Consider the following 25,785-nt stretch of genomic DNA (forward strand, 5'->3'; position numbering starts at 1 on the left):
TTTTCACATCAGGCAGAGATTTGCCTGCACATCCCAAAATCTCATATACTGCATCTGTTCACTCTGGGAAATATAATGTGGATCATCCAACTAACCTACACATCTTTGGACTGTGGGAGGAAACTGGAACACCCGAAGGAAATCCTCACAAACACTGGGGAGAATGTGCCAACTTGAACACAAGTAGTCGCCTGAGGCTGGAATCAAACCCAGGTCCCTGGTGCTGAGGAAGCAGCGCTAACCACTGAGCCACAATACTGTGGGATCTTTGGTGCTGATGGGCTGCCCCACTGATACCTCAGTCACTCACCCTGCCTCATTTCCTAAGTGGCAGTGATGACGGAGTGACATTATCGCTAGACAGTTAATCCAGAAATCCAGATAACGTTCTGGGGACCCGGGTTTGAATCCCATCACGGCAGATTTTGGAACGTGAATTCAATAAATATCTGGAAAAAAATAATCTATTGACGACAAGGAATCCATTGTCAATTGTTGGAAAAACCAATGTGGTTCACTCACGACCTTTAGGGAAGGAAAATGCCATCCTTACCTGGTCTGGTCTGCATGGGACTCCAGACCTATAGCAACGTGGTTGACTCTGGGTAAACGCAGCAATAAATGCTGGCCGAGCCAGTGACAGCCTTATCCTGTGAATGAATAAAGAAAACAGTTCAGGTTTTGTTCCTTCTCTAGTAGGTACATCCTACAAACTGAATCTGAAATGTTCTCGTACACACTGAACAAATACCTTTCCATCCAAGCCCTTAACGCTACCAACATAGCCTCGGAGTGCTGTAAAGTTAAAACCACTTATCATTGCATCCGTATTATTCTTACATATAACTGAGGTCTCCTTGTAAAATTGTGTCAATTCCCCGCTGACTATTGGGAGAGAGTCTAAAATACAATCCCAGTAAGATGGTCATCCCTTTCTTATTTCTCAGTACCAACCAAATAACTTGCCTGGATGTACTCCCAGGAATATCGTCCCAAAGCCCAGCCATAATGTTATCCCTAATCAAAAACACCTCTCTCCCTGCTCTGTTGGCCCCTTTCTATCCTTGCTATAGCATCTATACCCTGGAACATTAAGCTGCTAGTCCTATCCATCCCTAGAGTGAAGCCTCTGTAAATGCTGTAATATCCCAGTACTATGTTCAAACCCTTACCCTGAGCCCACCTGCCTGACCTGTCAGGTCTCTTGCACTGAAATAAATGCAGTGCAACCGGTCCGTCGCACCTCATTCTGTGACTTTCTCTTGTCTGCCTTGACAGTCTGACTGGTGAACAGTACCAGCCTCAGACTCACCTCTTTTCTCACTATCTCTTTAGGATTACCCTGACTCCCTCACAGGTTTAATGCCTCCCGAGTGGCACTAGCAAATCTCCCTGCTCGTCAGGACCCCATGCTTTCCCCTTCCTATCCCATTGGTACCAATGTACAATGTCCTCCCACTGGTTATTTTCCCTTTTGAGAATATTCTGCTCCCTCAGAGACATCCTTGACACTGGCACCAGGGCAGCACCACCCCATTCTGATCTCTCACTGTCATCTGCAGAAACAGCAGACTGTGCCCCTGACTAGAGAGTCCCCTATCACCATCGATCGTGTGGAACTGAATATACCTCATATTATGTTAAAAGCCAGTCTCAGTACCAGTAACTTGATGGTCAGTGCTACATTCCCCTGAAAGTCTATGACCACCTACATTTTCCAAAACAGTATACTTGTCTGAGATGGGGATAGCCACAGGAGACTCCTGCAGTACCGACCTACCCCTCCTAGCTTTCCAGGCGGTAACCCATCTACCTGACTGTATCTGCAGTATCCTGCATTCCTGAGACTGCCACCTATCACACGCCCCGGCTCCAGTCAATTCCTCACTGCCTTTAATCACTCCTCCACCAATCCATGCGATCCAAAAGGATTTGCAATCACACTTGCTGCAGACATAATCATCAGGATCATTGAAACTCTCCCTAATCTCCCACATCCGACAGGAAAAGCACGCCACTCTACAACAGGCCATCTCTCCGCCTTAACAATCTACAGACCAAAACAAAGACACAGTCTTACTGCTCGAAAAATACTGCCCGAGAATAACAATGCTTATGTTTCATATCTTAAACATTTAATCAAGAGACCCTAAGACATTAAAAATAAATCCTCACCTTACTCACTATTGTAGATTGAATAAAATAAAACCGGCTAAGATTGACATTTGAAGAGACTGAAACTCACTGATCTGATCCCCAGCTCGGAGTACTTCCAAGGGCGAGGTCTCTCGGAGGGCAGCTGTGAAATGTAACTGTTTCTCTTCTCTGCCCACTCCATTTCCAGAGAGTTTTTAACTACACAGCAAGTCAGCTTAGAGAGGTCACTGCTTGGTTTTACTCACTGGGGATTGCCTTTGCTGCCCAGACCAGTATTTACTGGCCACCTTTACTTGTCTTGGAGAAAGTGGTGGTTAACCGCCTCCCTGAAATGCTGCAGTCCATGTACACCACAGTGATGTTTGGAAAATAGTTACCCTCTGGCCCCACAACCCTCCCTGTCTCTGTCATCCCCCTCCGGCTTCAGAAATTACATCCGTGGCATATGATTTTTATTTGGATTCATTTTTGTTTAATAAACACCCCCCCCCCCAAAAAAAAGTGAAATATTTGGCCACAAACAAATTTCTGTTGATTGACCTTTCGGAGAGGCTGACACATGGACGTTGCAGTATTATATCTCACATTGTACACCTAGAATGATGGAACTTTCTTTTATACATTGCTAAAAGGGAGGCAATGGCTTAATGGTATTCCTGCCAGATGAGTGACATGTGCAATGTTCCGAGGATTAGGGATAGAATCCCAACATGGCTGATGGTGGCATCGGAATTGAATACAATCTAGAATGAAAAGGCGAATGGTGACCATGAAACTATTGTCGATTGTTAGAAACCCATCTGGTTCACTAATATCCTGTAGGGAAGGAAATGGTCATCCTCACCTGGTCTGGCCAACATGTGACTCCAGACCCACAGCAATGTGGTTAAATCAACTGCCCTCGGGAGAAATACTTTACAAACTGTTCACAAATATTCCGCAGGTATCACTTAAAAACTAGCTGTTCACATTGGGACCAGGTGAATATCTGAAGGGCCTGAACTAAAACTGAGTTTCAGCTTCACCTTCTCCCAGTCTCACATCAGTCTGTTTACACCCAACTCCAGAACACTCTCATTGAGCCAAGCAGCCCTCACAGTTGCAGCCCTGTCATCTTCATTGTCTGCTCTTCATTGACCTTTCGGAGAGGCTGACACATGGACGTTGCAGTATTTTATCTCTTCATTGCCCTCAGCCTCCCGTACTGTTCCAATGCATCTCAATGGGAGCTCAGGAACAGTACCTCATCTTTCAATTCAGCCCTTTGTAACCCCAGAGTCAACATGGACGTCAGCAGTTTCTGAATGAACAGACAGTTTTTCAGAAGCTGGAACATTCCACCTGAAAAGGTACTGGAATTTGAGTCCAAAAGGATTTTTAATGGGAAGTTTGCAGGTAATTGAAAACATGAAGTTTACAGGTTAGCATCATGAAGTGGGTGGTTGGGTCTAAATCTGAGAGTTCTTACAAAGAGACGAGGTGTAATTTGGATAAATCTGTGCTCCCTCTCAGGCCAATATCTCCTTCCTCAGCTGCAGGGCCCAGAACAGAGCACACACCCAAAGGGTGATCCAACCACGAATTTGTACATCTTTCTGCTTAACAAAAATATTGGAGATATCTTCCCACAAACAGAACAGGCAAACCTTTCTCCTTCCACAGTTAAATGTCAATGATATTCAGATCCTGATGACTCCATTGACTGTAAAAACTTGCTTTTGAGATCCCAGCCTCAATTATTCTGATTTAATATCCTATGAAATAAATTCACAAAACAAAACTCACAGTCAGTACAGGACGAATTAAAGACATACTTTTTTCTTGGTATATGCTTGATGTGTAAATGCCTCTCTTCAAGTTGCACGCCTCCCCCCACCCATCATAGGAAGGGGACATGCACATACGCCTCACTGTACCTTACCCCCAATAAAAATGGCGGCCATATCCCAGAACCTTTCACCGCCTGAGGGCCGCAGCCATTTTCCCATCTGCTGCAAACGCAGGATTAAGAGTTTCTAATTCAGACTTACGAACCACACAGAGTGTAATTAAAACTTCCCAGTCTAAAGAGCCTCATTATCTCCCTGTCTCTGAGGCCACTCTCCCCTTTCCTGTTTGCGTCTCGCACATTCACCAACGGCCGAGTCACGTGGCACTGCACAGGCAGAGTTACTGGTGACGTGTCATCCCACTGGCCACGCCCCTCATTCACTCCCATTCTTTGGATGACCAGCTGGTTCCACTTGGTCCTCCAGTCCCACCACATTTTCCTATTGGTCCGAAGCTGCCATCAATCAGCTGGACCCCATTGTGAGGTCAGTGGTGGTATCCTCCCCCTGTCTGAATCACACCAAGAAGGTGTATGGATGGTGTCAATCAGGAACAACAAGCAGAAGGTACTGGGAAAGCTCAGCAGGTCTGGCAGCATCTGGGAACAGAAATATGTCCAGTGGCCCTTCCTCGGATCCGATGGGAGCTGGGAAAATTAGAATCTTGACAGCATGGAAACAGGTATTCGGCCCAAAATGTCCACAGCGTCCCTCCGAAGGGTATCCCACCCAGACCCATTCCCCTACCCTACTACTGTATACTTCTCCTAACTAATGCACCTAACCTACACATCCCTGAATATTATGGGAAATTTAGCTTGGCCAATTCAACTAACCTGCAGATCTTTGTATTGCAGGAGATAGGTGTTAAAGTGTAAATAACAGGGAGGGACAGAACCCAAAGAGAGACTGGAACATTTGGAAAGAAAAATGAGTGGATTACGATCTGGCTGGGAGGGTGCATAGCTGTTAATGGAGGGGACAGGAACCTGTGTCTGGCAGCATCTCAGTGGAGGTGGCCGAAATGACGACTGATGATCTACATTCTGCTGCAAAAACAGACCCCGAGCTTCCAGCTGCCTGCCACTTTAAACACACGAGCCTGTTCCCTGGCCAACATCTCTATTTCATGCTTACTGCTGTGTTCCAGTGAAGCCAGAACATACCAAATGGCCCCATATTTCGAGGACTGCAATTTCCCCTCCCATGTGATCAATACCATCCAATGTATCTCCTCCACTTCCTGCACCTCTGCCTTTGAAACCCACATCTCCAACTGCAACAAGGAGAGAACCCCTCCCCTCCACCAAGTCCTTACCTTCCACCCAGATACAACACATCATCGTCTATCATTTCCGCCAGCTACAATCAGACTGCACCACCAGATTCTTCAGGGGTTTGACCGAATAGATACTGATGTGTCCGAGGGTAAATACTGAGGCGGGTGGGGGGGGGGGGGGGGGGGGGGGGGTGCGGTCTGAAACCAGATTCTGAGCCAGTCACAGAATCAAGGGTTCTGCTTTGGGTTTGTCAAGTTTAAGGCAACACAGACACTGGGAAGGGGTTTCAGTAGCAATGGAGCCGAGATGAGGAGGAGATAAGCAACGGTTTAAAGATTGGAATTCCTGGTGTTTGTGATTGTGTAGATGTCTAATCAGAAGGTCAGCTTCGCGTCAGATATAACAGGAGTATTGTGATGAGTCTAGTTCTGCTGCATAGTTCCCAGTGAGAGGGAGAGGCTCAGCAGTTAGGGAAAGGAACTTGTTAGGCAACGGGTTTAACCATTACAATGTTTTATTGGAGGAAACTGCACCTAATCGAGTAGTGGGAGCATGGTAAGCAGTTTGATAACTGAGTAACAGTGGAGTAATGGAGAGGGATGATGGGGAGGGAGAGCTGGGCATTGTCATTGTACATGTAAAACCCAACATGGTACTTTTGCACAATGTCACCTCCTGGCAGTATGTAGGTGTGATACAGGAGGGGCCAAGGATAGATCCACGGGGGACACCAAATGCAAGGAATTCAGAAAGGAAAGGGAAAGTGGAAATGGAGCAGCATTTTCCAACAACCGTGAGGTCAAATGTCAGTTTTTCACAGAATGGGTGAGAAGGACCATAACCAGAAAAGATAGAACAAGAAACAATGTCTGTGAATCGGTGAGGGGGACTGATGAGGAGGAGGAGAAAAGAGAGTTGGAAAGTCTATGGTTTAGTGATATTAGGGTACAGGGTCAAGATGAGCTCTGATAAGGCTTGACATGAGATGAGATTGGAGAAAGATGTAGGTTTGGACAAAAACCGGGAACACCACATGAAGCAGTTTGACTTAGTGGGCTAGTGGGAGGGAGGGAAGCAGCAGATCGGATTATCTCAGTCTTAGTGACAGAGAAACTCCATGTGCTCCAAACTCTTGTTGTTGGAGGGGAGAGTGGAGGAGACAGGAGGATGGACAGTGTTTACAAAGAAACAAAACCTGGGTAAGTGATATTTAAAGTGAGTGAACAAACCTAATGTATTTAAATTTTATCCAAAATATTAAAACAAATGACTGAAGTCCTGGTTCGAATTCCATCTTGGCAGATGGTGGAATCTGAATTCAAGAAAAAATAACTGGAATTAGGAATCCCCTGAACTCCATGGAATCATTGTCAATGGCGAAAAACATCCTGCCAACCTGACAGTGACCCAGCAAGCTACTCACTGAAATAATCACTACAAAGGAATGAAACTGGATGGACCACTCGGCATCTAACAAGGCACCAGAAAATACAACCACAGAATCAGCCCTCTCGATGGTGCAATGTCTTCCAGACGAACATCTGGATTTTGGTACCAAAATGCGCAGAGCTGTCTCACAGACCAATCAAGGAACAGCCTGACATAGTCATACTCATGAAATCAACCCTTACAGACAATGACCAGACACCACCATCACCATCCCACGATATTGAAATTGTGGTGATGGAAAAGCGCAACAGGTCAGGCAGCATCCGAGGAGAAGGAGAATCGATGTTTCGAGCCTAAGCCGTTCATCAGCCCGACCTGCTGTGCTTTTCCAGCACCAGACTCTTGACTCTGATCTCCAGCATCTGCAGTCTTCACTTTCTCCTGAAATCTCTGGATATGTCCTGCCCCACCAGCAGGACAGTCCAGGCAGAGGTCTTGGCACTGACAGGGAGGATTTGCCCTGGGAGTACTCAGCATTGACTCCGGACACCAGGAAATCTCATGGCTCCTGCTGATTACCACGTACCGTCCTCCCTTGGCTCATGGATCAGTTCTACTTCATGTTGAACAACATTTGAAGGAAGCACTGAGGAAGTAAAATGGTGTCAAACGTACTCCGGGTACAGGATTTCAATGTTCACAATCGAGACTAGCTCTGCAACAGAATTACTGACTGAACTGGTCAGGTCCTAAAGGACATAGCTTTCCTTTTGGAGACACAAGTCTTGGCTTAAAGTTGAGAAAAACCTCCATTGTGTTGAGTGACACTATCACCGTTCTAATTGGAACAGACTTTGAAGAGATGTAGGATCTCAAACTGGGTATCTCTGAGGCACTGTGGGACATCACCAGTAGCAGAACTGTACTCCAGCACAATCTGAAATCTCATGGGTTTGCAAATCCCACACTCACCCATCACAATGGACAGGAAAGGAGGGCATGCCATGAGCAGCACCAGGCAGACCTAAAAATGAAGTGCCAACCTGGTGAAGCTACCAAACAGGACCATCTGCATTTCAAACAGCATCAGCAGCAAGCAACAGAGCTAAACAATCCCACAACCAATGGAACAGATCGGAGCTCTGCAGTTCTGCCACACCCAGTTGTGAACGATGATGGACAATTAAACAACTCACTGGAGGAAGCATCACAGAAATCCCCACCCTTACTGATGGAGGGGCCTCACACATCCATGCACCAGATAAGATGACAGCATTTGCAGCAATCTGCAGCCAGAAGTGTAAAGTGAGATGATCCATCTCAGCCTTCTCCAGTGGTTTCCAACATCACAGATGTGAGTTTTAAACCAGTTTGAATAACATCAAGAAATGCTTAAGTCGTGCAAAGGCTACGGGCCCTGCCAATATTCTGGCAATAATACTGATGGCTTGTGCTCCAGAACTTGCCACCAACCGAGCCAAGTACCACTGCAGCACTGGCATCTACCGACAATGTAGAACATTGCCCAGGCATGTTCAACACAGGGCAATCCAACCCAGGCAATTTCCCTCTATCAGTCCACACTCGATCAGCAGTAAAGTGATGGAAAATGTCATCAACGGTGCTATCAAGTAGCAGCTGCTCAGCAACAGCCAACTGAGTGACACTCATTTTAAGCTCCACCAGGGCCACTCAGCTCCCGATTGTGTTACCGCCCTGATTCACAACCTGACGACCAACTGAATTCCAGAGGGAAGGTGACGGTGACAGCCCAGTCCCACTCCAAGATCACTATTTCTAGCTGATTCTATCCTTGTCTCAGCTCATATACTATCATCCACCTTGTGTTATCTCCAGAATTCATTATCCAAACACACTCCTACCAGCTTCCCACATTCAATCTCCCTGTAATCTCAAGAAAAACTAAATCTCTGCTGCCCAAGTACTCCCTTGTACCAAAACATGTTGATCCATCAAAAGGCTCCTATTCATAATCAACAACATAGAGCCACAGAGATATACAGCATGGAAACAGACCCTTCAATCCAACCCGTCCATGCCGACCAGATATTCCAACCCAATGTAGTCTCATCGGCCAGCATCTGGCCCACATCCCTCAATTTAAAATTCTCATTCTTGATTTAATTCCTGGTTGTGATCATCCCTAGCTTGCCGCATCACACATCCTTGAAGACCTCGACAACCCATTGTGTTCGAAACACCCAATGATCTGTTCATTCATTATTTCACCTGTGTGGCTGCTTTTACAGTTGCCAAAGCAACATTTTCTGAAATTCGCAGCCAAAACCTCACAGGTCTGCTTTCCTCCTTTAAGACATTCCTCAAAGCCTGCTTAATTGGCAATGCTTTTGGTCACCTGACCTAACATCATCAGTCTCTGACCTTATGCCTAAAGTTCCCAATAATATTTTTGTGAAATTATAAGCAGGATAATAAAACTACAAACTGTTCTTGATTTGGACATTACCTTCAAATCATCACTGTTGCTGTCATGAATAACCTATAATGCCACTTACCCAACCACACTGTGAGAGCACCTTCACCACACAAACTGCAGCTGTACAAGAAAGTCAAACATCACCCTCTCCCCGGGCAACAGGGCTTTGGCATTAATCACTGGAAGGAGAAACACAGTCGATGTTTCAGTGAGTGCAAAACGGATTACAGGGAATGAAAATGGTGCAGAATTTGATAGTCAGAAATGGAAGGAAAATGCATTTGCTTATTGGGAAAAAAGAATTCTCGACTGTCAAAGATTTTCCAGAAAAAAATTAATAAGCAGCATATGGTCAGGGGCTGTGCGGCAGTGAAAAATTAACTTACAAAAATGTCTGTAAAAGTAATAGTAAAATACTAAACAGACCAAATATACACGCATTGTTCGAGACTGAGGAAGCCAGATATTGACAAAGTGGTCATGAGGGAGCCCAGAGATGAAGCAGAGCAGTATAAGCTGTTATGATCCCACATAGAGATGTATAGCACCGACACAGACCCTTCGGTCTAACTCATCCACGCCAACCAGGTATCCAAACCTAATCTATTCCCATTTGCCAGCACTTGGCGCATATTCTTGTAAATGCTTCCTAATCATATTATGTGTCCATTTAGATGCCTTTAACATGTTTTAATTGTACTAGCCTCCACCACTTCCTCTGGCAGCTCATTCCACCCACTGCATGAAAGAATTGTCCTTTAGGTCCCTTTGAAATTTTCTCCGTTCACCCTAAAGCAATGCCCTCTACTTCTAGACACTCCTACTCCAGGGAAAACACCTTGTTCATTTACTCTATTCATGCCCCTCATGATTGTATAAACCTCCATAACATCACCACTCAGCCTATGGAACTCCAGGGAAAACAGCCTCAGCCTTTTATGCCTCATCCTACAGCTCAAATCCTCCAACCCCAACAACATCTTTGTAAGTCTTTTTTGAAACCTTTCAAGTTTCACAGAACCCTTCTGATAGGAGGCAGGCCAGAACTGCACACACTATTCCAAAAGTGGCCTAACAAATGTCCTGTACAGCAACATGACCTCCCACATCCTATACTCAATGCTCTAACCAATAAAGGAAAATATACTGAACACCTTCTTCAGCATCCTATCGACCTGCAACTTGACTTGCAAGGACTATGAACCTGCAATCCAAGGTCTCTTTGTTCTGCAAACGTCTCCAGGGCCTTGCCATTCAGTGTACAAGTCCTGCCCTGATGTGCTTTTCCAAAATGCAGCACCTCATTTATCTAAATTAAACCCCATCTGATCAATATCTTATTGTAATCTGAGGTAACCTTCATTATCCACAATACCTCCAATTTTGTATGACCTGCAAACTCATTTACGATACCAAATCATTTAAATGAATGACGAAACAAATCCAGAAATAAACATCCATTTCTCTGAGATTGAATGTGCTCTGTGTAGATCCTGCCAAATGACTCTGTACCAGGGAAAGGCTGCACCTGCGCCTGGCTGCACCTTGCCCCCTACAAAGCTGGCGGCTCCGCACGTGTCCAGTGAATTCTTGCCCCGAATAAAGATGGTGGCGCGCACTCATGCCTGCAGCCACACTGAGGCAATTCCCCGTTTACTGAAAACACGAGACTGGGACGTTCAAATTTGTGTTTTCCGATGTGCACATTTTGTTTGTAAAACCTCTCCGCTCATACAGATTCGCTCTCACCTCCTGCGGTTCCACAGACAGCCTTGATGATTTTTGCGGGTACCTATTCTCTGCCTGGTTACTCATTTGTCCTTAGTGTATTTGTACAATCACTTTGGATTCTCCTTAAACCTATTTCCTGAAGCTATCTCATGTCCCCTTTTTGCCCTCCTGGTTTACCTCGAGTATACTCCTACTGCCACTACACTCCTCTAGGGATTCACACAAACACAGCTCTCTGTACCTGCCATATCCCTCCTTCATTTTCTTGACCAGGTCCACAATTTCTTTCGTCAGGCAGCACTCTTTACACCTAGCAGCCTTGGCCTTAACAGGAACATACTGTCTATGTACTCTCATTGTCACAGGCCTATGGAGGCAATGGCAGATGAGGATACAGAAGCAATCATTCCCAGTAAAGAGGTAATGTTGGGAAAGATAACAGCCTAAAGGTAGATGGGTCTCCTGGCTCTGATGGAATGTATCCCAGGGACTAAAAGATCTGGTGGGAAAGGGGGGGGGGAGAGAGAATAACAAATAGACCTCGTGATAATCCACTAAAATTTGTTGGATGTCTGGTTTTGACAGACTGGAAGCTGCAAATGTGGTGGTACTATTTTTCAAAAAGGATCCGATGGCTTAACTTCTGTAGTGGAGAAAATGCTTGAACCTCTCAAGGAAGTGGTGGTGAGATATCTGGGTAGAAATTGTCTCATTGAGCAGACACAGCATGGATTCATGATTGGCAGGTCACGTTTAACACGTTTACTGGAATTACTTGAGGATGCGACGAGTGCCGTGGACAAGGGGGACTCGGTGGATGTGGTGTACCTGGATTTCCAGAAGGCATTCGATAAGTTGCCACATAAAAGGCTGCTGAATAAGGTAAAGATGCTTGGCATTATGGGTAATTATCATTGATACAGGATCGGTTAACCAACAAAATGTAAAGAATGGGGATAAATGGGTGTTTGGATTTGTGTTGGCACTAAAACTGTTTGCAATTTACACAAATGTTTTGGAGTTGAGGACCAAGTGTACGGTGTCAGAGTTCACATTTGATACAAAGATGAGGTAGAGCAATGTGTGCAGAGGCCACTGTAAGTCTGAACAGGGATACAGATCAGTTGTGTGAATGGGTAAGGATCTGGCAGATGGAGTTCAATGTTGGGATATGTGAGGTCATCCATTTTGGTCGGACTAACAGCAAACTGGATGATGAAATGGTGAAAACTTGCACCATGCTGCTGTGCAGAGGGAGCTGGGTGTCCTTGTGCATGAATCACAGGAAGTTGGTTTGCAGGTAATTAAGGCAGTGAAGGGAATATTGTCCTTCCTTGCTAGAGGGATGGTTATGCTGCAGCTGTACAGGGTGCTGGGGAGGCCACACCTGGAGTACTGTGTACAGGTTTGGTCTCCTTACTTCAGGAAGATGTACTGGCGTTGGAGGGAGCACAGAGGAGGTTCACTAGTTTGGGTTGGGAGTTGAGGATTGGTGCATGTGGAGAGATTGAGAAAACTGGTTCTATAGTCATTGTAATTTAGAAGAATGGGAGGTTGGATAGGAAACAATAAAATTATGAGGGAGTAGATAAGACAGAAGCAGGGAGGCTATTTCCACTGGGGGTGGGTCAAACTACAGAGCATTACCTCAAAATAAGGGGGAGCAGATTTAGGACTGAGTTCAGGAGGAGGTTCTTCAGCTAAAGGGTTGTGAATCTGTGGAATTCCCTGCCGAGTGCAGCATTTGACGTTATCAACTTGAATGCCTTGAAGGCAAAATGTAGATTTGTGAATAGGAAAAGAATTAAGGGTTATGGTGAGAGATCAGGAAAGTGGAGCAGAGGCCATGAGAAGATCAGCCCTGATCTTATTGAATGGTAGAGCAGGCTTGAGGGGCCAGATGAAAGTTCTTGCCTTGTGCTATCAAAATCGGCCTTTGTCCAATTCAGAACCTTAACTCTTAGATCTGGTATATTATTTTCTGTAACTATTTTAAAACGAGTAGAATTCTCAGAGACTCCCAACAGTGTGGAAGCAGGTCATTCAGCCCATCATACTAATACTGACCTGGAAAGCCTCCTAACCTCCTCCTATAACATTGCACTTCTCAGGGCCAGCCAACCTACACATCCCTGAACATTATGGGCAATTCAGCCTATACAATCCACCCAACCTGCACATCTTTGGACTGTGGGAGGAAACCAGAGCACCCGGACGAAACCATGCAGAAAACCCCAATAATTATCCCTTTCTTATTTCCCAGTTCCACCTAAATAACTTCACTGGGCGTACTCCCAGGAATATCTCCCCTGAGCAAAAACATAATGCTATCCCGAATCAAAAATGCCACTCCCCCTCCTCTCTTGTCCCCCTTTCTATTCTTCCTATAGCATCTATACCCTGGAACATTAAGCTGCCAGTCCTATCCATCCCTGAGTGATGCCTCTGTAATTGCTACAATATCCCAGTGCCATGTTCAAAACCATACCCTGAGCTCCTCTGCCTTCCTGGTCAGGTCTCTTGCATTGAAGTAAATGCAGTGCAACTGCTCAGTCCGACTTCATTCTGTGCCTTGCCCTTGCCTGCCTTGACTATTTGACTTCTGAACTGTACCAGCCTCAGACATATCTCTTTCCTCACTATCTTCTTGGGTTTACACCCACTCCCTCACTGGTTTAATGCCTCCCGAGTATCACCAGCAAGTCTCCCTGCCTAGACATTAGACACCTTCCAATTCAGGTACAATCCATCCTTCTTACGCAGGTCAACTCTACTCCAGAGGAGATCACAACGATCCAAAAAACGTGAATCCTTTTCCCCTGCACCAGCTTCTTAGCCACTCAATGAGCACCTCCTCCTCCTCTGTAATATGGACATTTTCCAAGATGTCACCATTTATTTCCCACATTCTATATCTCCCATGTACTTCACAGTAAACACTAATGCAAAATACTTGTTTCCTATCTTGCCCATCGCCTGCAGCTCCACACAATGGCTGCCTTGCTGATCTTTGAGGATCTCTATTTTCTCCCTCGTTAGCCTTTTGCTCCTCATGTATTTACAAAAGCTCTTTGGATTATCCTTAACCCTATTCGCCAAAACTATCTCATGTCCCTTTTTTGCCCCCTGATTTTGCTCTTAATTATACTCCTACTGCCTTTATACTCAAATTTTTTTTGGATTGGAATAAATGCAAAATATAATATCCTGACAATACAAACGAGGGTAGGACTTACACTCAATAAAAATAGGGCCTTGAGTAGTGATATGGGAACAAAGAAACCGAGTTTGTGTCATATGTAGACAGGGTGGTTAAGGTGCTTAGCACACTTACCGTCATTGTTCAGACCTTTGAGTACAGGAGTTGGGACGTTATGTTGAGGATGTACAGGATGTTGGGGAGGCCTCTTCTGGAATACTCTGTCCAGTTATGGTTGTGCTGTTATAGGAAGGATATTATTAAATTGGAGCAGGTTCAGGAGAGATTTATCTGCATGTTGCCATGAATGGAGGGATTGTGTTCTAAGGAGAGGCTGGATAGGCTGGGAATTTTTTCACTGGAGTGCAGGAGGTTGAGAGGTGACCTTATTAGAGGTTTATAAAATCAGAAAGAGTGTAGATAAGGTGAATGGACGAGGGAGAGGGGGATTCAAATCTCGGGTGCATTCATTTTGAGAAGAAATGAGAAAGATTTGAGCACAGGGGTTGGGGCTATATTCTCTCCCTATGGAGATGCTGCAAATCTGTCCAAATTCCCTTCCCATTTGCCCATAGCCCCCCAAATCTTCCCTTAAAAAGTAAAATTCCAAATCTCTTTATGAATAACTGCTGAGTCTGTGTCCAGCTGCCATTCAGACTGTTCCAGATACTCAGAACTTACTGAATAAAATAATGTTCACATTATTTGCCAATTACCTGAAAATAGTTACTAAAATTGTGACATTGTTAACATTTCCACTCTCTCTGCAGATTAGATATCCTAGAAACAAATTTACACCTGGTCAAAATCACTGCTTAACCTTCTCAGCTCCAAGGACAATTATCTGTGCTTCTGCTAGCTCTCCACAAAAGAGGAACACATCTTATTTTCATTTATTAGTGTCATAGAGATGTACAGCACAGAAACAGACCTTTGGTCCAATTTGTCCATGCCAAATAGTAATCCTCAACAAATGGAGCCCCATTTGCCAGCTATTGGTCCGTATCATTGGAAACTCTTCATCTTCATGTACCCAATCGGATGCCTTTCAAATGTTGTCATTGTATTAGCTTCCACTATTTCATCTGGCAGCTCATTCCACACATACACCACACACAACTTGAAAACTTTGCCCCTTAGATCCGTTTTTAATCTTTGCCCTCTCAACCTAAGCCCATGTGATCTTATTTTGATCCCACCTAACTGGGGGGAAAGGACCCTGGCTGTTCACCTTATCCATGCCCTTCATGATTTTATAAATCTCCATGAAGTCACCTCCCAGTCTTTGACTCTCCAGGGAAATTAACTCTGGCCTATTCAGCCTCTCCCTGTAGCCCAAATCCTCCAACCCTAGCAAAGTCTTTGTAAATCTTGTCTGAACTCTATCAAGATTCACAACATCCTTTCCAGAACAGGGAATTTCGAACTTAAAACAGAATTTCTGAAATGGCTTAATCAATGTCCTGTCCAACCACAATTTGACGTCCCAGCTTCTGTACTCGATGCATTGACCAATAAATATAAGCATACCAAACCCCCCCTTCACTAGTCTGCCTACCTGCGACTCTCCTTTCAAGGAACAATGAACCTGCACTCCATGTTCTCTGTGTTCAGCAACGTTCCCAAGGACTTTACCATTAAGTGTATAAGTCCTGCTCTAATTTGCCTTTCCTAAAATCCAACAGCTTACATTTGTCAAAATTGAACCCAGTCTGCCATTCCTCGCTCCAATGGCCCATCTAGTCAAGATACTGTTGCATTCTGAACTAACCTTCTTCATTGTCCACGACACCTCCAATTTTGGTGTCTTCTGTAAACCCACTGACCATACCGCATATATTCACATCCAAGTCATTTATTTAAGGACCCAATATCCATTCCTGCAGGACAACGCTGCTCACAGGCCTCCAGTCCGCAAAGCAACTCTCCATCACCACCCTCTGCCTCCTACCTTCAAGCCAGTTTTGTATCCAAATGGCTAGTTCTCCCAACATTTCATGTTATCTAACCTTGCTAACCAGTCTGCTTTGTGGAACATCGTTCAGTGTCCATACAGACAACGTCCACAGTCTGTCTTCATCAATCATCTTTGTCACATCTTCAAAAGAACTCAGTCAAGTTAGAAAGATAGAATTTCCCACACACAAAGCCTCGTTAACTATCCCTAATCAATCCTTGTCTTTCCAAAAACATGTAAATCCTGTCCCCCAGAATCCCTTCCAACAACTTCCCTACCACTGACGTTAGGCTGACTGTTCTCTTGTTCCCTGGCCTTTCCTTACCGCCTTTTTTAAATAATGGCACCCATCTTCCAGCATCTTACGTGTCACAAACAGTGATATAAATACTTCAGGGAGGGGCACTGCCATCACCTTCCTAGCTTTCCACAAATTTCTGGTATACACCTGATCAGGTCCCAGGGATTTATCCACCTTGCTACTTTTTAAGACATCCAGTACTTCCTCCTCTGTAATATAGACACTTTTCCAGTGATCACTATTTATTTCTCCAAACTCTCTAGAATAGAATAGCATAGTATTTCTCCCACCTCCTGTTGTTCCATAGATGGCCTTGTTGATCTTTAAGGGGTCCTATTCTCTGTCCGGTTATTATTTTATCCTTAATGTATTTGTAGAATCTCTTTGGATTCTCCTTAAACTATTTCCTAGAGATATTTCAAGTTCCCTTTTTGCTCTCCTGATTACCCTCGAGTATATTCCTGTTAAAACGTTATCCTGTGATCCCAATTCCTCCTCCTCTGACATATCTGCTCCCAGGAGAAGCAAGTCCACTCCAGGACATCCCAGAAAGGTTTCCTCTTTCAAGGACCACATTTCCCTTCCACGTGATCAATAATGCGCTCCAACGCATATCCTCCACTTCCTGTACCTCCGCCTTCCCCCCACCCCTCCAACCACAATAAGAATATAACCCCCCAGTCCTCATCTGCCACCCACTAATCTCCATTAACCTCTGCTATGTCCGCTACCTACAGTCAGACCCCACTACCAGGGATATACCTCCCTCCCCAGCCCTTTCTATCTTCCGCAGAGACCATGGGATCTTTGGTGCTGATGTGCTGCCCCACGGATACCTCAGTCACTCACCCTGCCAAATGGCCTCGTGAGATTATCACTAGATGGATAATCCAGACACCCAGATAACATTCTGGGGCCCAGGGTTTGGATCCCATCACGGCAGAGAGTGGAATATGAATTCAATAAAAATTAGGAAGTAAGAATCTATTAAAGACCATGAATCCATTGTTGATTATTGCGAAAAAAAATCTCATCAGATTCGCTAATATCCTTCAGAGAAGGAATCTGCCATCCTTACCTGGTCTGGCCTACATGTGACTCCAGACCCATAGCAATGTGGTTGACTCTTTACTGCCCTTTGGGCCCAGCCAGTGACACCCTCATCCTGTGAATGAATAACAAAGAAAGTCAAGTCTTGTACATAACCATACTATTCTTACAGAGAAGTGATCTCTTAGTAAATTTGCTTCTCAACTCCCTGCTGACTATTGGGGAAGGGGGGTCAGTAGTACCATCCCAATAAGGAGATCATCCCTTTATTATTTCTCAGTTCCACCTGTATAACCTGCCTGGATGTACTCCCAGGAATATCCTCTTGAAGCCCAGCTGTAATGTCATCCCTAATCAAAAATACCTCTCCCCTTGCTCTGTTGCCCCCTTTCTATCTTTGCTATAGCATCTATACACTGGAACATTAAGCTGCTAGTCTTATCCATCCCTGAGTCATGCCTCTGTAATTGCTATAATATCCCAGTGCGATGTTCAAAACCATACCCTGAGCTCCTCTGCCCGAACTATCGGGCCTCCTGCATTGAAATAAATGCAGTGTAACTGCTCATTCTGTGCCTTGCCCTTGTCTGCCTTGACTGTTTGACGTCTGAACTGTACCAGCGTCAGACTTAGCTCTTCCCTCACTCTCTCTCTGGGTTTACCCACATTCCTTCACTGGTTTAATGCCTCCTGAATAACACTAGCAACTGTTCCCTTCCAGTACCAGTACAATCCATCCTTCTGATGGAGGTCAATTCTACCCCACAAGAGATTCCAATGATCCAATAATGTGAACTCTTCTATTCCTATGTCATTGATACCAATAAACAACAGCCTCCCCTCAAAATGGTTATTCTCCCCTTTAAGAATATTCTGCTCCCTCTCTGAGACATCCTTATACAAAAATTAAACATTCGAAAAATAAACCTTACACTCATCAGGTCATCATAAAAGGATTACATGACACATTGAAGGTTTGGGGAGACCTTTTGCGAGAATGCGATGATTCAAAGGAGAATTTTTAAGCAGCAAATGGGACTGATCTGGAACACAATACTCACACACACAACGCGAATATCCAGGTCCTGATATACTGAGTAATTCAATCAGAGTTTGGCAGAACATTTACTGAGATTACCATCTGAATGTCCACCTGTAATATCCTGTAATACAAGTTTATAAAATCCATCACTATCAGTTCAAGTTAGAAACTCACACCATCCCCTCCTTGTGGCCCAGGATTACTGTACATATTACCCTTGAGGACAACAGCAGTCAACTCAGGGGAAATCTGTGGTTTCTAGGAAATTGCAACTTGAGATCTCATGTGACTGAACACAGCAGTTCTTTGACACATTGGAGAAAATGATCCAAGCGTCAGTGAGATATGGGGAACAAGAATTATTTTCTTTTCTTTCATTCCGTGCTGCCGCTCTGCCTCATCAATAAGACATGGGTGTGAAAGGCTAACGATGGGCAAGTTGTCTCCATCCTGACCAATGGGGAGGAAGATCCTTTCAATAACTCCAAAGCGTATCCCTAAAAAGATAGCAACTCTGTCTGCTTCCCACTGCCCAGTGCTCCCAGTAAATGTTTGGAAGAATGGGAAGGGGGGGGGATATCTCCTAGAAAAGGCATAACTGTAAAGGTCTAAGAGGATTATGAAAAGAGAGAGATGCTCAGGAGAAGGGGGCAACAAGTTGCCAGATGGGATGTAACTTGGGAAAACGGGAAGTTGCTCATTTTGGAGGAGATAATAAAAGAACAAAGTATTATTTAAATGGTGGAAACTATAGAAAGCTGCACAACAAAGGGACCAGGGGTAATTGTTCAGGAAACACAGAAAGCTACCACACAGTTACAACAGGGAATCAGGAAGGGGAATCGAATGTTTTGTTTCAAAGGTTCTCAGTAATAGAGTTTGGAGTATATACCTGAGAGTAACGTGTGGAAGTGCTGGTGAGACCACCATATCTGCAGTAATGAGAGCAGTTTTCGTCCCTTTAGATAAGGAAATGTGTCACTTTATTGGAGAAATTTCAGGGAAGATTCAATGAGATGATCCCTGGTTTGGAGGGATTATCTTTTAAATAAAGACTGAAAAGTTTGGGACGCTACTCACTGGATTTTGGAGAAAGAGAGGTGGTCTCATTGAGACAGATGGGATTCTTAAGGGGTTTGATAGGATAAATAGAGAGAGGCTGTGTCTGAGGGTTAATATTGAGAGGGGAGTCTGAAACCAGATTCTGAGTCACGGAATCAAGGGTTCTGTTTTGGATTCAAGTTTAAGGCGACACAGACGCGGGTAAGGGGTTTCAGTAGCAATGGAGCTGGGGTGAAGTGGAAAAAAGAAATGTTTGAGATTGGAATTCCTGCTGTTGTGATTGTGTAGAGGTCACCTTGGGGTCAGATATAACAGCAATATTGTGAAGAGTGTCGTTCTGCCTCAGAGAGTTCCCAGTGTGAGGGAGGGGCTCAGCAGAAAGGTAAAGGTAAGGCAATGGGTTAAACCGTGACAATGTTTCATTGGAGGAAATTGCAGCTAATCGAGTAGTGGGAATGTGATAAGCAGTTTGATAACTGAATAACAGGGGAGTAATGGAGAGGGATGATGGGGAGGGAGAGCTGGGCATCGTCAGTGTACATGTCAAACCTAACAGTGTTTTTGGATGATATCACCTCCTGGCACTATGTACGTGAGATACAGGAGAGACCAAGGATAGATCGTTGAGGGACACCAAATGCAAGGAATTCAGAAAGGAAAGGGAGAGTGGAGATGGAGCAGGATTTTCCAACAACGGTGAGGTCAAATATTAGTTTTTCACAGAATGGGAGAGAAGGACATAACCAGAAAAGACCAACAGACAGAACAAGGAACAATATCTATGAATTGGCAAGGGGGAGTGATGAGGCGGCAGCGGAGGAGAGAGAGTTGGAAAGTGAGTTTAGTGAGATTAGGGTAAAGGGTCAAGGTGAACTCTGATAAGGCTTTACAAGAGACTGGAGAAAGATGTAGGTTTAGGACAAAAACCAGGAACACCACGTGATGCAGTTTTTCTCAGTGGGCTAGTGGGAGGAAGAGAAGCAGCAGATCAGATTATCTCAGTCTTAGTGTCAGAGAAACTCCATGTGCTCCTCACTCGTTGTTAGAGGGGAGGATGGAGGAGACAGGATGATGGACAGTGTTTTACAAAGAAACAAAACCAGGGTTAGTGATATTTAAAATGAGTGAACAAACCTGATGTATTTAGCTTTTATCCAGAATATTAAAAAAAAACTACTGAAGTCCTGGTTCAAATCCCGTCTTGGCAGATGAGTGAATCTGATTTCAAGAAAAAAAAACAACGTATTAGGAATCTCCTGATCGCTATGAAACCATTGTCAATGGCGAAAAAAATCCTGACAACCTGACAGCGGCCCAGCCAGCGACTCACTGTACTAATCACTCCAAAGTCTCAACAAAGGAATGAAACTGGATGGACCAGTTCGCAACTAACAAGGCACCAGAAATTACAACCACAGAATCAGCCATCTCAATGGTGCAACGTCCTCCTCACAAAAATATGGTTTTTGGTGCCAAAATGTGGAGAGCTGTCTCACAGACCAATCAAGGAAGAGCCTGACATACTCATACTCAAAGAATCATCCCTTACAAACAATGACCAGACAACACCATCACCATCCCTAGATATCGAGAGAGTGGTGCTGGAAAAGCACAACAGTCAGGCAGCATCCGAGGAGAAGGAGAATCAACGTTTCGAGCCTAAGCCCTTTATCAGCCTGACCTGCTGTGCTTTTCCAGCACCAGACACTTGACTCTGATCTCCAGCATCTGCAGTCTTCACTTTCTCCTGAAATCTCTGAATATGTCCTGTCCCACTGGCAGGACAGACCAGGCAGAGGTGGTGGCACAGTGGCGTACAGACAGGGAGCATTTGCCCTAGGAGTACACAGCATTGGCTCCGGAGACCAGAAACTCTCATGGCTGCTGCTGATTACCACGTACAGTGCTCCCACAGCTGACGGATCAGTTCTCCTTCATGTTGAACAACATTTGGAGGAAGCACTGAGGAAGTAAAATGGTGTCAAACGTACTCTGGGTACAGGATTTCAATGTCCACAATCGAGACTAGTTCTGCAACAGATTTACTGACTGAGATGGTCAGGTCCGAAAGGATATAGCTGCTCAACTGAGTCTGCAGCAGGTGGCGAGGGAACCAACAAGAGTGTAAAACATACTTGATCTCATTGTTATGAATTGAACAGCGGAGACACATCTGTCCATAACAGTATTCGTACGAGCGACCATCACACATTCCCTTCGGAGACAAAGTCTTGCCTTAAAGTTGAGAAAACCCTCCATCGTGTTGAGTGACATTATCACAATTCATAATGGGACAGACTTCGAAGAGATGTAGGATCTCAAACTGGGTATCTCTGAGGCACTGTGGGACATCAACAGCAGCAGAACTGTACTCCAGCACAATCTGAAATCTCATGGGTTTGTAAATCCTGCTCTCACCCATCATAATGGACAGGAAAGGAGGGCATGCCATGAGCAGCACCAGGCAGACTTAAAAATGAAGTGCCAACCTGGTGAAGCTATCAAACAGAACTACCTGTATCAAACAGCATCAGCAGCAAGCAACACAGCTAAGTGATCCAACATCCAATGGAACAGATCGGAGCTCTGCAGTTCTCCCACACCCAGTTGTGAACGGTGGTGGACAATTAAACAACTCACTGGAGGAAGCATCACAGAAATCCCCACCCTTACTGATGGAGGGGCCTCACACATCCATGCACCAGATAAGATGACAGTATTTGCAGCAATCTTCAGTCAGAAGTGCAAAGTGGGATGATCCATCTCAGCCTTCTCCAGTGGTTTCTAACATCACAGATGTGAGTTTTAAGCCAGTTTGATTCAGTTTGAATAACATCAAGAAATGGTTAAGTAGTGCAAAGGCTACGGGCCCTGCCAATATTCTGGCAATGATACTGATGGCTTGTGCTCCAGAACTTGCCACCCACCAAGCCACGTTCCGCTCCAGCACTGGCATCTACCGAGAATGTGGAACATTGCCCAGGGATGTTCAACACAACAACACAGGGCAATCCAACCCAGGAAATTTCCCTCTATCAGTCCACACTCGATCAGCAGTAAAGTGATGGAAGGTGTCATCAACAGGGCTACCAAGCAGCAGCTGCTCAGCAACAGCCGCTGAGCGACACTCACTTTAGGCTCCACCAGGGCCACTCAGCTCCCGATTGTGTTACCGCCCTGATTCACAATCTGGCAACCAGCTGAATCCCAGAGGTGAGGAGAGTGTGATAACTCAGTCCCACGCCAAGACCACTATTTCTAGCTGATTCCACCCTTGTCTCAGCTCATACTTTCATTTTCCAAACACACTCAGGGCCAGCTTCCCACATTCAACCTCCCTGTAATCTCAAAAAAGTCTAAATCTCTGCTTGTTGATTCATCAAAAGGCTCCTAACTAAAATGAACTGCATACAGCCATAGAGATGTACAGCAAGGAAACAGACCCTTCGGTCCAACCCATCCATGCCGACCAGATATCCGAACCCAATCTAGTCTCACTTGCCAGCACCTGGCCAATATCCCTCAATTTAAAAGTCTCACACTCGATTTAATTCCTGGCTGTGATAATCCCCAGCTCCCTGCACCCCACAGACTGTGAGACCTCAACAACCCTTTTTCTTCGAGACTCCCAACCATTTGTTAATTCATTACTTCACCTGTGTGGCTGTTTCTGCAGTTGCTGAAGCAGCATGGTCTTAAATTCGTAGCCAAAACCTCACAGGTCTGCCTTCCACCTTTAAGACATCCCTCAAAACCTGCTTTTTGGCAATGCTTTTGGTCACCTGACCTAATATCTCCATCTCTAGCCATATGTTTAAAGTTCTCAATAGTATTTTTGTGAAATTATAAGTATGATAATAAAAATACAAACTGTTGTTGATTTGACATTATTTTCAAATCATCACTGTTGCTGAATGAATAACCTATAATGCCACTTACCCAACCACACTGTGAGAGCACCGTCACCACACAAACTGCAGCTGTACAAGAAAGTCAAACATCACCCTCTCCCCAGGCTACAGGGCTTTGGCATTAATCACTGGTATCTGTGGAAGGAGAAACACAGTTGATGTTTCAGGGAGTGCAAAACGGATTACAGGGAATGAAAATGGTGCAGAATTTGATAGTCAGAAATGGAAGGAAAATACACTTGCTTGTTGGAAAAAAGAATTCTTGACTGTCAAAAATATTCAAGAAAAAAGTAATCTGATAATAGAGCAGCACATGGTCAGGGGCTGGGCCGCAGCGAAAAACTTGTGAGAAACAAAAGCTCACTCACTTTAATAATTTCAGTCCGAGACAAATATCTGAACAACAGAGTCATTTTATTTATACACCTATAGGTGGGTGCTTTGTCTAATTACCAGGTAAGGCAATGACAAAATGCACAGTATATCCCATAAAACCCTTGCAATTTATACTGTTTTTTCCCATATGTTTTCCTTATTCCATTGTCTGTTCCCTGCTTCGCTTACGTCACTCATTTCCTTAAGACTTATCCCACAACTTCTGTTTATCCTGTCTTGTCCGTGACAAACTCTTATCTCTGACTCCCATAAGGGTGTTTGACGTCAGTCTATTGTAGATTATTGATTAGGCATATCTTTTCTTCTATCAGCATCTATTTCCATCCAGAGGCCACTTTGACCTCTTTGATTAGGGTTTGTTCCTGTGTCTCCGTGTAAGGGGGAAACAGATGCTTTCCTGTTTGCCCATATATCCACCATTGTTCTGTATTCACGTCTCATGCTAACATATCCTTTCTTTTTGCTGAATATGTATTTTCTCATTCCTGTTCTGTATCAGAATTTATACTTGCAGAAATAACATTAATTCATTTATATCCCACAAACTCATTTACAAAGGGTCTAAAAAAGTAATAATACAGTAGTAAACAGACTAAAAATACACCCATGGTTCGAGACTGAGGAAGCTGGATATTGACAAAGTGGTGATGAGGGAGCCCAGAGGTGAATCAGAGCAGTATTGGTTGCTATGATCCCAAAGACTCTCTACTCGAGAAAGGCTGCACATGCGCCTGGCTGCACTTTGCCCCCTACAAAGATGGCGGTCGCGCACGTGTCCCGAATAAAGATGGCGGCGCTCACTCAGGCCTGCAGCCGCGCTGAGGCAATTCCCCATTTACTACAAATACGGGACTGGGACGTTCAAATTTGTGTTTTCCGACGTGCACAATTTGTTTGTAAAACCTGTCCGCTCATAGCAACACAGTTTTTCTCCCATTTCCCTGTTTATTTCTTTCCTTACCGTATCCTTTCTCTCCATAACTTCCCGAGCATTCATTACAGCAACTGTGCGCCGCGCGCGAGGGTGATCACATGGTTTAGTTTAGCTCCGCCCTTCATTCACGTTGATTGGTTGGAGGACCAACGTCCCGCTCGGTTCTTCAGCTCCGCCCGCCGTCCTTTCATTGGTCCGGTGCTGATATCAATCACCCGGGGTCGCCTTTGACTAGAGCATGCGCAATGTGTCCTGTTTTAGCTGATATGTTGGGTAATGTGATGGGAAAGTTTACTGAGGGGAAGGATTCCATTTGTGTGAGCTCTGCAGTAGATTTCCTTTATTCATGGAGGGAATTGCCTTCCTACTCATGGCTGCATAGCTATGATTCATGAATCAATGCCATCTGAATCAGTACATAAACACCCCCTTTTCACAACATCTGAGATCTTCAGCACATTGTATCACGCTCTTCTTTGGAAACAAAAAAAACATGAAATGGAGCCTCCAGGAATCGGAGCAGGAGTAGGCAATTCATCCCCTCCAGCTTGTTCCCCCATTCTTTCAGATCATGGCTGGGCCAAACCAGGCCTCAACACCTCTTTCATGCTTGATCTTCATAGCCTTCAACTGCTCAATATTTCAAAAATCTATCTGCCCTCTTTTGAAATAATTTGAGATAGAATCATAGATTCCCTACTGTGTAGAAACAGGCCCTTCAGCCCAACAAGCCAGAACAACCCTCCGAAGAGTAACCCAACCATTCCTCTCCCACATTTAATTTGTACAATTATTTGGGTGAGAAAATTCTAGCCATTCACTGATAGAAAAAATTCTTTACTTTTTCTAAAATGAATGTTCCCTTATGTAATGTCCCCTGGTTTGAGACTTCACTTTTGCTAGAAGATCTAGTCAACATCTCCTCTGTCAAGCTCCTCAGAATCTTCTTTCCATAAGATCACCCCTGCTTATCTATTCTTAATAGGTCAACCCTTTCGTCCTCGAAGCACCTAAGTGAATCTTTTTTGAATGGTCTCCGATGTTGGTTTACCCTTTATTAAATATGGGAGCTAACACTGTATACAGTAC

General features: G+C 44.6%; 2 long non-coding RNA genes across 2 annotated transcripts in view; both read right to left on the minus strand.

Annotated features, from left to right (window-relative positions):
* LOC148139494 (uncharacterized) overlaps positions 1 to 25,785 on the minus strand; it is a 1,679,690-nt gene that overhangs the window by 33,049 nt on the left and 1,620,856 nt on the right. The window lies entirely within an intron of this gene.
* Positions 600 to 9,266, minus strand: LOC148139495 (uncharacterized). The gene is made up of 3 exons (XR_015753672.1): positions 9,193 to 9,266; positions 3,804 to 3,911; positions 600 to 650 (listed from the first exon to the last, which is right to left on the minus strand). It is a non-coding gene; the product is annotated as an uncharacterized LOC148139495 (long non-coding RNA).

This window comes from Chiloscyllium plagiosum, unplaced genomic scaffold, assembly GCF_037043375.1.
Source record: "Chiloscyllium plagiosum isolate Xiang-an unplaced genomic scaffold, Cpla_swu_hap1 HiC_scaffold_38, whole genome shotgun sequence".
NCBI classification, from domain to species: Eukaryota; Metazoa; Chordata; class Chondrichthyes; order Orectolobiformes; family Hemiscylliidae; genus Chiloscyllium; species Chiloscyllium plagiosum.